Source organism: Tamandua tetradactyla, chromosome 19, assembly GCF_023851605.1.
Source record: "Tamandua tetradactyla isolate mTamTet1 chromosome 19, mTamTet1.pri, whole genome shotgun sequence".
NCBI classification, from domain to species: domain Eukaryota; kingdom Metazoa; phylum Chordata; class Mammalia; order Pilosa; family Myrmecophagidae; genus Tamandua; species Tamandua tetradactyla.
Window position 1 is genome coordinate 29,729,678 of NC_135345.1, and position 12,035 is coordinate 29,741,712.

General features: G+C 32.8%; 1 pseudogene; it reads left to right on the plus strand.

Moving 5' to 3' along the window:
* Positions 1-2,462: 2,462 nt before the first annotated feature.
* Positions 2,463-4,379, plus strand: LOC143663360 (malate dehydrogenase, cytoplasmic-like; annotated as a pseudogene).
* Positions 4,380-12,035: the final 7,656 nt, after the last annotated feature.

Below are 12,035 nucleotides of genomic sequence, written 5' to 3' on the forward strand. Positions count from 1 at the left end.
ACAAAGACCATTCCATAATCATGTGTAAGCACTGGCAAAATATGCACAATATCCAAGCCACAAAAATGACTAAATATTCCTTTCTCCTGACTAATCTGACTGCTGCTTCTTTTCCAATTACAGCTTTAGCCTCAGTTTAACCTTTCCTCCTTTTACATAAGATGTAACAGGACACCCAATCACAGAATTACCCCTGCTTCCTGACAGCCCTTAATTCAGAGCAAAGCCCAACTTCCTTACATTCTCTCAAAAATCATCTAACATGAGCCCAAATCTAATAATAAGTCCTTTCTAACATCCTCTGAGACACTCCATGGTTCCTCCAGGATGTCAGTTCTTTCATGCATGCAAAGAACAATAAACCCAAATTGTTCAGCTATAGGTATGTTCCTACTCATCTTTGGCTGGAAGAAATTTACAGTACTGCAACCGTTCTTGTTTCATCTAATGTAAGCACAAGAGAGGGACAGTCATCTCATTTTCTAGTATGCCTCCTCATAAGACATATTCTAAGTGGCTTTTGTGACTTGGATCTGTGGGATCAATAGGAAAAGAGAATCATTTGTAGAACAGTGATTGTTCATTATATGCACTTAATGTTAATGTAGCTAAGAATTTAACCTATTATATACTGGACATGCTATCAAAATCTTTTTGCATTTGATATAAATGAAGTATAAAATATCTGTGTGGAAAAAAAAAGGTTAACAAGGAAAATTACAGATAATTTTTCTTCATGAGTATGTACCATTTCCAAGCATCGCTATTTAGATATAATCACCAATTAGCTTATGAGAACATAATAACGGTGTAACATATGGAAATTGCCTCAAAATTACAGGGAATTGACAGTTCATGATTATTATATAGGGTGCTTGGTGAAACGTATTCAGGCAAAAATAATTTGAAGTAGAATTTTGAGAGAAAAGAATGGTTGAAACATGTTTACTCATTTAAAGAAAAAGAGACTAAAAGTTACTCAAAGATTAAATGCTTGGAAAAAAAATGACTTCTCTTCAATAAAGTTCAATGTGACTGCAATAATGAAAAACATTTAATGACAGAAAGAGCTTTATTTGGGCAATAAAAATCCATTCAAATAAATGATTGGAGGCAAAATACATAGATTTTTCAAACGGGTACTCTCTTGCATTAGTTCTATTTTCTAAGAAGAAAGAGATATTCATTTTCAGACTATTGATTGTTCTATGCATAATTCAGGGTATAAAATTAAAAGCACAAAGATTGTTTTCTTTAATTTCATAAACTGCTACTAGCTAGGTTTAAGACTAGATACATATACTTGTTAATATCTGTATTCTACTAAAAATGAATATGGGCACATATACTTTACTTGTAGTTTGTGGAATGTGATATATGTCTCTGACTTAGTTACTGTGAATCAAGCAAATTGTAAAATTAGGATCAAAATATCATGATAGAAAAGCTTATTTTAGGAATGAACATTTGTTTAAAAAAGTGTGTCTGATTATTTCTTTTTGAGAAATATTTAATTCTGGACATCCATGGAAATGATTCAGGAGGAAGTCTGTAGCTATGTAATCTTACTCTTGAATGAAGGATGCAGTAACAAAATTGTCTCCTGCAATATCATCTTTCTTCTCAAAAACTGAGTCAAGGAGAAATGTATCAAGAAAAGTCAATTTGTCTGCTTAAAGATGAGGCTGAAGCTCAGAAATGTGCCATCAGATGATCTAGGCAGAGATATTACACTTATTAAAATTTATTTAATCATGAAGTGAAAACCCATCTAAAGTTTGCCAATCTTTACCTTCACCTTATTCCCCTTTTAACTATCAGTCTCTGCAGATATGTATTTTTGTCCATCGCATTCTACTACTTCAAACTGACAGGTTTTAATATCTTTGTTCTGCTGCCTATTTTGCGAAAGAGAAATACATGAATTGTATACTTGGAAGCAGTGAGACGATTTGAATGGAAATGTGCAATTAGTGAAAGGGAGCCAGTTTAATGGGCTAATGTTTTCACCAAACATGGAAACTGAATACATTATGGTGTGGGTGAATGTACATTTACAGATGTATGCTTGAACTGTGAGATGGTAGTGTCCATACACGCAGAATTCATAAGAAATGGGAGATCACAGTCTTCTCTTCACAAAATGGATCAGGTTTCAAAACACATTTAAAAGTCATCAGTATGAAGATGTAACTTTTATTTCAAGTTGGAAATATAACCAGTGATTTTTTAAAGTGTATATTCCTTTGGAAATTTGAAAATTTCCAAATTGCCCAATCTCAAAATTGTTTGCGGCCAAAGGAGGGTGAAACTCAGGTATTCAGCACAAAGGAAGTGAAAAGATAAAATGTAATAGTTGAATTTTTCAATTGATAAATATTTACTTATCAAGACCTATTATGTGCTAGGCATTGCGATAGTCCTAAAGGTTACAGCAGTGATATGCTGTCTAACAGTTAGCAATGAAAGAGGTATGTCCCAGCCACACGGTAGACCATAAAAATGCATATTGAAGTAAATGGTTAGAACCACAGTGCATCCATAACATGAGTCCATTGTATTAGAATAAAAACACATATATGTAAACATATATTTTCATATTTTGAGGATTTATGCAAACAGAGAATGATAGATAATAGATAGATGGATAGATAGAAAGATAAACACACAGAGAAAATAAGAGAGATGTGAGGAGACACATAGGAACGCTTATTTAGGTGATTAAAAGAAGAAGACAGACCACATATTGTAGTGCAAAAATTATTGGTGAAGATTAAAATTACATACTCTCAAAATACAGGACGCATGTTTCCGGGAAATAGGCATATACATATAATGTATATCAAATTGCATATTCAGTGCTGTATGTTTTGGAAATGTCTCCATCTTTGGTAAAGACCAGCCTCTGATTTTTGTGCTGTTGGATATCAACCCCATATGGGGGTCCTGGAAGCGATCCTTATGGAACTACAAGACTACATTTCCTCTTCTGAAAAATGTCATCATAACAGATAAAGAAGTCTTTGCCTTTAAAGACTTGGGCATGACCGTTCTCATGGGTTCCACACCAAGAATGCATGGCATGGAGAGGAAAGATTTACTGAAAGCAAATATGGACATCTTCAAAGTCCCAGGTGCAGCCTTGGAAAATTATGCCAAGAAATCAGTTAAGGTTGTTGTAGGAAACCCAGCCAATACTAACAGCCTGACTGCTTCAAAGTTGGCTCCATCTACTCCAAATGAGAACTTCCATTGCTTAACGCCTTTAGATCAAAACAGAGCTAAATCTCAAATTGCCCTTAAACTTGGAGTGACTGCTGATAATATAAAGGATGTCATCATTCAGGAAAACCATTCCTTCACTCTGTATCCAGATGACAGCCATGCCAAGGTGAATTGCAAGGGAAGGAAGTTGGTGTTTATGAACCGCTGGAAGATGAAAGCTGGCTTAAGGGAGACATCGTTATAACTGTGCAGCAGCGCCGCACTTCCATCATCTAGGCTTGAAAACCATCCAGTGCAATGTCTGCTGCGAATGCTATCTGTGACCATGTCAGAGATAGATGGTTTGGGACCCCAGAAGGGAGTTTCTGTCTGTTCTAGTTTGCTAGCTGCTGGAATGCGGTATACCAGAAACAGAATGGCTTTTAACAAGGGGAATTTAATAAATTACTAGTTTACAGTTCTAAGGCCAAGAATATGTCCCAATTAAACCAAGTCTATAGAAATGTCCAATCAAAGGCATCCAGGGAAAGATACCTTGGTTCTATCTTGAAGGCCAATGAAGTTCAGGGTTTTCTCTCAAGTGAGAAGGCACATGGCAAACACAGTCAGGGCTTGTCTCTCAGCTGGAAGGGCACATGGCAAACACAGCATCATCTGCTAGCTTTCTCTCCTGGCTTCCGGTTTCATGAAGCTCCCCAGGAGGCGTTTTCCTTCTTCATCTCCAAAGGTCACTGGCTGGTGGACTCTCTGCTTCGTGGTGCTGCAGCATTCTCTGCTCTCTCAGAATCTCTTATTCTCCAAAATATTTCCTCCATCATCCAGGAAGATGATCTGATTACAGTTTCAAATATACAGTATTGAATAGGAATTATTCTACCTTTATGAAATGGGATTTATATTAAAACATGGCTTTTCTTAGGGGGGCATACTTCCTTTCAAACCAGCACAGTGTCCATGCATGTTAACTCTGATGGCAGCTACAATGGCACTCCTGATGATCTGCTCTATCATTCCCTGTTGTGATACAAAATAAGACCTGGAAGTTTCTCGAGGGTCAGCCTATGAATGATTTTTCATGTGAGAAGATGGATCTTACTGCAAAGGAACTGGCAGAAGAAAAAGAAACTGCTTTTGAATTTCTTAACTCTGCCTGACTAGACAATCATTTTAATGCTAATAAATGCCCAAAAGCTGAAGAATCTGAATGTCGTCTGTGAATCTAATACCAGATATTAATGCTGCACTTAGATTACTTGTGAAAAATAGCACACTTGAAAGTTGTGTGCCTCGATACAAATTTGTGACTGTTTATCATCGTGGTGTTAGCGATGCAAATCTAAATAAAAATATATATTCGAGAAAAAAAAAAAGACATGATTAGCTTAAAGCATTTGCATCTTCCACAAATCCTGAAATAGGATACTACAGGGGAGAAAGGGCACAGTGAGCCATTATGTTTTACCTTTCTTTGGAGAGTGCCTGATGTTAGGGAGCTTTAAATATGAGTGTTACCCAGAGAACAAAGATCTAGGTGTTCACAATATATATGAAAAAAATTTCAGAAATCATGTCAAGTATACCTACTTGAGTTTGCTAAAAATGAACAAGCTATTACATTATGGAATATTCATCTTTTGGTTCTTGGGCCAATCAAGATCGTTTGTGTTTAGCCATTATTTTCTACAACTTCCTACTCCTTTATTATACAATTCTCCATTTCAGCAAACCCTATACCCATTTCATTGATTTTTCTCTCTGTTACTAAAAGAGGAAATGAAAAACAGTTATCTATGTTGTATAATCACTCTTCAGCTAAAATTTTAAGATGTTTAAGTGGTCATTTACATCTTAAGTCTTTTTTTTTTACTAACTATGGAATGAAGTATTTCTATTTTAAAGAAATTTCAATCATTTAACAAAAAAGCAGAAAAAATTTAGTTGCAAATCTCTGTACATGAGGGAGGAATATCTGAGTTTATAAAATTAACCTGGGATTGCTAAATTAAACCTAATTTGGTCAATTTTTAGATTGTGTGAGAAAGTCTGTGGGGCACATGATATTAGGAGATATTTTAGAGTTTTCTCATAGAATTTCATTGAATTTATTTTCCTGCCTGCTTCCATGCCTGAGAATAGAACAGTCACTCTTTATGCTTGGAACATGATCTAATTACAACCGATTAAAGATTATGAGAGATAACAGTGATTTTAGACCTGAAAAGGAATGAAACAAAAAAATAAGAAAACTCTAATGTTGGTTTTAAAATTAAATTACCTAGTCCCTTAAAAAAAAATAGGGCAATGAGCAAAGGCATTATTTTCAGAAAAAATCCTTTGTTGAAATCCTCATTGAAATCTTTAATTCCAGAATATCTGGTTAATAGGAATATATATTTAATATTTCCAGAATATAAACCTGAAAGCCATATATATATGGAAATTCTTATGTGCATATTATCATATAAAGAAAGGCTTTTTTAGAAACAATATTCTGTGAATTAGTAAAAGCAAAATGTTCAGATTTTAATTCAAACTATTATTTAGAACTAGCAGTATTGTTTAGAATATACACTGAAATAAAAGCACCAATAGGTGGTGCTGCTGTGATTGAGTTTGATTAAACCTCATGCAAATCTGACCTTAGATTCTACTATTCTTTTATTTCTTATATACCTCTTTCTCATAGTCACTTAGCAACTGTACAATAGTGAACTAGTTATAAAATGTCACTGCGGATAAAATGTTTTTAAGTATTTTGGAGGTATTTCCTATCACCATCATTTCAAAAAAATGAGAAACAGGTTAAAGATCATGGCTATAAAAAGTAGACTGCTCAAGGTGGTACTTATCTGATAAATGAATATACAAATGCTTGACTCAAATGGAGGTTATGAATTTTGCATAAAGTCCTTCATCAAGGTTGAATTACATAATGTCTCATTTAATGACATCTTTGTGACAATCTTTGTCAAGTTTTAATCCTCTTGCTCAGACTAAATTTGTAAGACATAAAGAAAATTACACTGATAGTAAAAAAAGTATGTTTATAATTTCCAATTAAATATGAGTGATAAGACTACTGAATGCATAATGCATAACTAAAAATATAATTTTGGCCATGTAATTCTTATAGTAAATCAATAAAACTCTTATGTTTACTTTGATTTTATCTAGCAAAAGCATTTAATTTTAAACAGATTATAAAAATGAATTCATAGAGTTTGATATCAGGTTATGATGAAGTTTGATACTTGCGATGGCTTGTCAAAAAGAAGTCACTTCTCAAACTTAAATGTTAAAAAGAAACCCTTAATTTGACATTTACATGACAGGTTGAAAGAGTTTTCATTTAAATCTGTGCTAAACCTTTTAAAAAATAATTACCAGACCAAATCAAGACAAGTCTTCCAAAAACATATTAATTATTGCTCTCTTTTTTCTTCTTTGAATAAATTAACACTCAGAAATTAAAACCCCTCTAACCACTGAAAATTGGACTTTTAAAATATAGATCATGCACTTAGTAAGGTTTTATTCCCTATATTTCTCAGTATTCTGTCAGACACATTTTCGCTGCTCTGCCAAATAACAGAATATTGTATATTTATAATGCCAAAAATAAAATTTCTCCAGAGTGAAAAGAGCAAATACATGCTCTTACTAAACATTAAATTAGTTACTGTTTATAATTTCTGTAAACAGCATTTATAATACTTATACAGGTATTTATAATATTTATACAAACTTTGGAAATAAACTCTGATTCAAACAAGATTAACATTTAGGAAAAGTATAAGTGTGAGGATAAGCCCTGATGTAATTGCACATATTATAATAAATTTTTTCCTTTTCTTTTTAACTTCTATTTTTTTCAGCCCACTGGAAAACATATTAAATATGTTATATATTATATTTTAATGAAAGGGATGATACTTTTCTGAGAAAAGATAAGAATTTTGATCTTTAAACTTCCAAATAAGTCATGCTTACTCCAAGAAATGTCATAAACCATTTGCAATAAAACATTTTATAAAATACAGCATACATTGAAATCTATAATTAACCAATGTCTTTTCCTGAAGATACAGGTCTATCATAATCCACACATAGTTTTTTTGAAAATCAAAGCATCCAGTGAGGGCGACTACTGAGTTACTAAACATATTTTGCTTTACCAAAAAATACCACAGGCTTCTATATTTTGATTGTTTTATAATTTTTCCAAGTGCAAATATGTTACCTTAAAGATAATCCTCTAGTTCATCCCATTTGCTGCATGCCATGCATTTTCTGTGATAACTTTTCATGCATCTATTTTTATAATAAATCTGAAAGCAAAACAAATATCTTAACTGCATCAAGATGGAAATAATATATATTTTTAATTTGCTATTGTTAGGACAAGCAAGAACAGAGACGTACAGAGGAGTGGACCAAGAGAGAGGTTAAGTGCTTCGTAAAGGAAAAGGAAAAGGAAAAGTTATTAAAATTGAGAATTATAATTTTTCTTCAGTTACCTAATTTCAATTCTAGTTTATGCATAATTTGTCTCACATTTTTCCTATCATGAAGGTGGAGAATAGAAGCCATTTTATATATTTGCCATTTAATATTTTACAAATCTAAATTCTGAACAATTTTAGGCCAAAATTTTTTCTACTTTTAAGACCTTCAAAAAATAATAAAAAACAATCACCATCACAACCACAGTGTGGCCACACACAAGCAGCACATAATTGTAACAGAGGCACTACTCTTGTCTTAGAGATGGTTGCAAGGCAACAGACAAGGTAATCTATAACCATATAAATTATCCATTTCACATAATTACTGATAAGAATAAGATAAGTAGTCAGGTACATTAAATGAAGAGTCATCTAGAAAATGGGTAAATGCAATGAGCTTTATTTGCTTTTTTTTCTGTAAGAGTAAATTGAAAGAATGCTATTGCTCATAAATATCTTGAGGTTGGTTGATCTAAGCAATCCACGGCCTTTTCAAGGTTCATCAAGAAGCCAGACTGTATGAGATAATCAGAAGTCAATACATGGATTTTGTCAATACATGACTTATAATTCCCACTCAGAAGAGATGGATACATGTTTGGCACTTGGAATCCTTGAAGTGAATTCAATGTGAAAATATCTAAATACATTTTTCAATATCAGGAACAGATATTGAAAAAAGTAAGTAACCTTTTAGCACAAAGTATACTTCTGTGTACACTATATTGCCATATATACTTGAACATTTTATGTATAAGATCTTATATATATTCAGCTATTTTAGTTTCTTTAATTCTTATTCCAGTATTTTTGACCTGGACAATATTTGTTGGGATAATATAAAAGCTACTTTTCTGCATTGTCTTAACAATATTCACAATATTATTAATCATACTAATCACTTGAGATATTCACAAAGCTCCTAACCTTTCTTACATAATGTTAAGTATGCAATGTGTGAAACTCGAGATACTGGGAAAATTGTATTTAAAAAGTAAGACTAAAAAAAAAAGTAAGATAAAAGGCACATACTCTGCCTCTAAGACACAGTTTGGTGTGGATGGCAGTAGGACGAGGCATAGGATGAACAAATCAAATTAACAAGAAATAAAAATTATGGAAACAAGAATTTTATGATACTGCCAATGGCAGTTTCAGGACTATGTTGTTTCTGAATTATATGATTTATAATATCAATATTTTTTGAAATTGGCTAACCAGAAAAGAAAGGAATAACTGAGGGAGCATTTTAATTTAAATTTTTAACCATGTCAATAGCTGTTTAAACAAATAATAGTCTCTGCTTACCATAGCTTCACAACCTCTCCCCTAGCTTCAACTCCAGTATCATCTTATCATTTCCTACCATGTTATTGCAAGATCTAATAAATTACTTATTACTTTTTTTCCAGGTGTAATATTCTTACTGCCTGTGTACCTTTTGTGATAATGTTTCATTTAGATACTATCTTTCATCCGGCTAAATGGAGAGCTGAGTCAAACATTTTTGGAGATTTTATCTCCACAAAAAGGTCAACAATCATACCAAATTCGAAGCCTTCATGTCACTTTAACTTCATCCCTCCATATTGTTAAGATTAGTGTGAGTTTGTTGAGAAGCAGAGCCTCAGAAGGGTTTTCTTTTGCAGGTGATTTATTAAGGGAGAAAAAGTTGTCAGGGAGTTTGTGAGGCAGAACAGATTAGATAAAGAAACTAGACAAAGGGGTGTTTTAAAAAAAAGTTTATCCTCTTACTATTCCCCTAGGTAGGCTCTGACCCATGAATTACACCATTATATTTGAATCCTTTTGAGGGCTCCATGTCAGTGAGCCATAGGACGTGATTGAGATACTGGGAAAATAATATTAAAAATTTGTTGAGGTTGATAGATATAAACCATCCATGGCCTTTCAATAGAGCAATTCCTATCTGTTAAAGACAATTCCCCCTAAAATACTAGAGATGGTAATTTTAGCTGCACAGCTCTTGTTTAGGTATGGGATGATGTTGATAGTAGGAAACAGATAAACAAAGGAGATCAGGATATATTTCCCATGTTGAAACAATAATATTTGCAAATGTATTGTATATACAAAATTAGGGCTTATAACAAATAAAACTGAAATCCAGTATTATTTCTTGAGCTATTGGGATAGTGGCATTTTTTACTGAAATGAGTGTAAATTAGAATAGTGTATGTAAAGTAAAATTACGGCTGCTATTTGACCATAAGATTTTGAGATGCCTGCTAGACATTCAAGTAGATTTTAAATGTGGAGATGAACATAAAGTTCTTGAATTCAAAGGAGAGACCAAGGGTAGAGTTAGGAATTTGGGACATAGACGATATGCAAAACTATGGAAACAGATAAACTACCTGGGAAAAAGTTCACTGGAAAAGAGGACAAATATTGATGCCCAGTCACTTCAATATTTGGAGCTCATTTAGAAAAGTACTAAAAAGGGGACTGAAAAAGAGAGACCAGAGAATAAAGAAATAATCGTGATGAGTGTAATATCATGAACGAAGTTTATGAAATTATGCTGAGAGTGAACAAAGTGGGAGTAGAGAGGTGCCCTTTGTAGTTGCTAAATGCATGTTGGAAACAGTTTCAAGAAGAGTTTCAGTGCAGAGGTAGTAAGTGGAGCTCAGTGAGAGTAGCTGAATACTTAAGGAAAGGTAAAGAAATAGCTAAAGTGAAGACAAGTCAAAAAGCTTCTCTGTGGAGTGGAGCAGAAGGATGAGACAGTAGCTGGAATATGAAGAAAAGTCAAAATAATAAAGTGTTTATTATTTAGAGGTGGTAATTTTAGCTGCACAGCGCTTGTTTAGATATGGGATGATGTTGATAGTAGGAAACAGATAAACAAAGGAGATCAGGACATATTTCCCATGTTGAAACAATATTTATATCCTAGTGTTTTCTACTAGAAAGCACTAGAATATAAATGTATGCCGATGGAAAGAATCTAGACTGATCAAAACTATATTTTCTTTAAGGATTTATTAATCTGATTATATACGAAGAAAGGAATTTTCCAAGGTTAAACTGAATATAGACTTTTCCTACATTCAAGTCTATTTCTTTTATGATGTTTTAATGTGAATTTTTTATTCAGTGCTAGTGTAGTACTTCTGTGTTTTCCTTATTAATTCAGAAGGCAATTCCATCATATTAGATGCTTAACAATACTTTCCTATGCATCTGAGTTTTATAATGTTTTATTCCATTTGTCTCTACCCAAATGTTTGAGTTAAATGTTCTTTATTATTGTAGATTTATGAAACATGTTAATAGCTAATATCTAACAGTATAGGTCTCTAGATTATTTCCTCTCTATGAAGATTATATTGTCTATTTTCACTTATTTATTTTCCAATATGGAAAATAAAATTTAGGCATGTTCTGCTATTACCCCAAAGGGGTACCTATTGTGAAATAAGATGATATGAATATGCGAGTTCAGAAAGTTAGCAGGTTTCAAAATAAATAGAAATGCCTTACAAATACATGAAAAGAGGCATAACTCCACCCAAAGTTAGAGATACACACGATAAAACAACAAGAAGAAACTGTACTTTCATCTATCAGATTGAATTTATGACAAAGATAAAAAGCATTGATAATGTATAGCTGAAGAAAGGTTAGAAGTAATGGTGTCATATGCTATTGCTGATTGTATATATTGTTGCAAACTTTTTGTAAGGAGATTTTCATTATCTCTCAAACTGTTCAATATTAAATATTTGGTCTGGCAATTATTTTTTCATGAATTTCATAAGTACACACAGGAGTGTGTGCAGAAATTATAAAAAGGTTTCATTGAAATACCATTTAGTAACAAAAGTCAAGAAATAACACAAAATTCATTAGAGGAATGGTTAATTGTATATGAATTATAGTTACATATTTGTAATGGAATATAGCTTTGTGTGCCCATTTGGATTAATCTTCAAGATATATACATAAGTGAAAATACTGTCTAACACTAAATACCCTGAGACGAACACCCTTAGCTATCTACCCAACTTTCATTATTCATTCTTCCTTGCTATGGACCTCTTATTTTAAATTTTAAATGTTTTGAGCAGCAATATGCTTGGCCCAGATTGTCATTTGACAAAATCAATCCCTTTTTTGGTGGTGACTGGTTTAGTAGTGGAAATATAATCTTGTCATGGGTAACAGGACGTAAGAGGCAGTCTGATGGAAGACTTCTTTTCCTTGTTAAGGAGAAACTCTTTACATTCTTGCCTTTGGATATTATTATTGAAGGGACACAGTTTAGATAAGTGACAGATT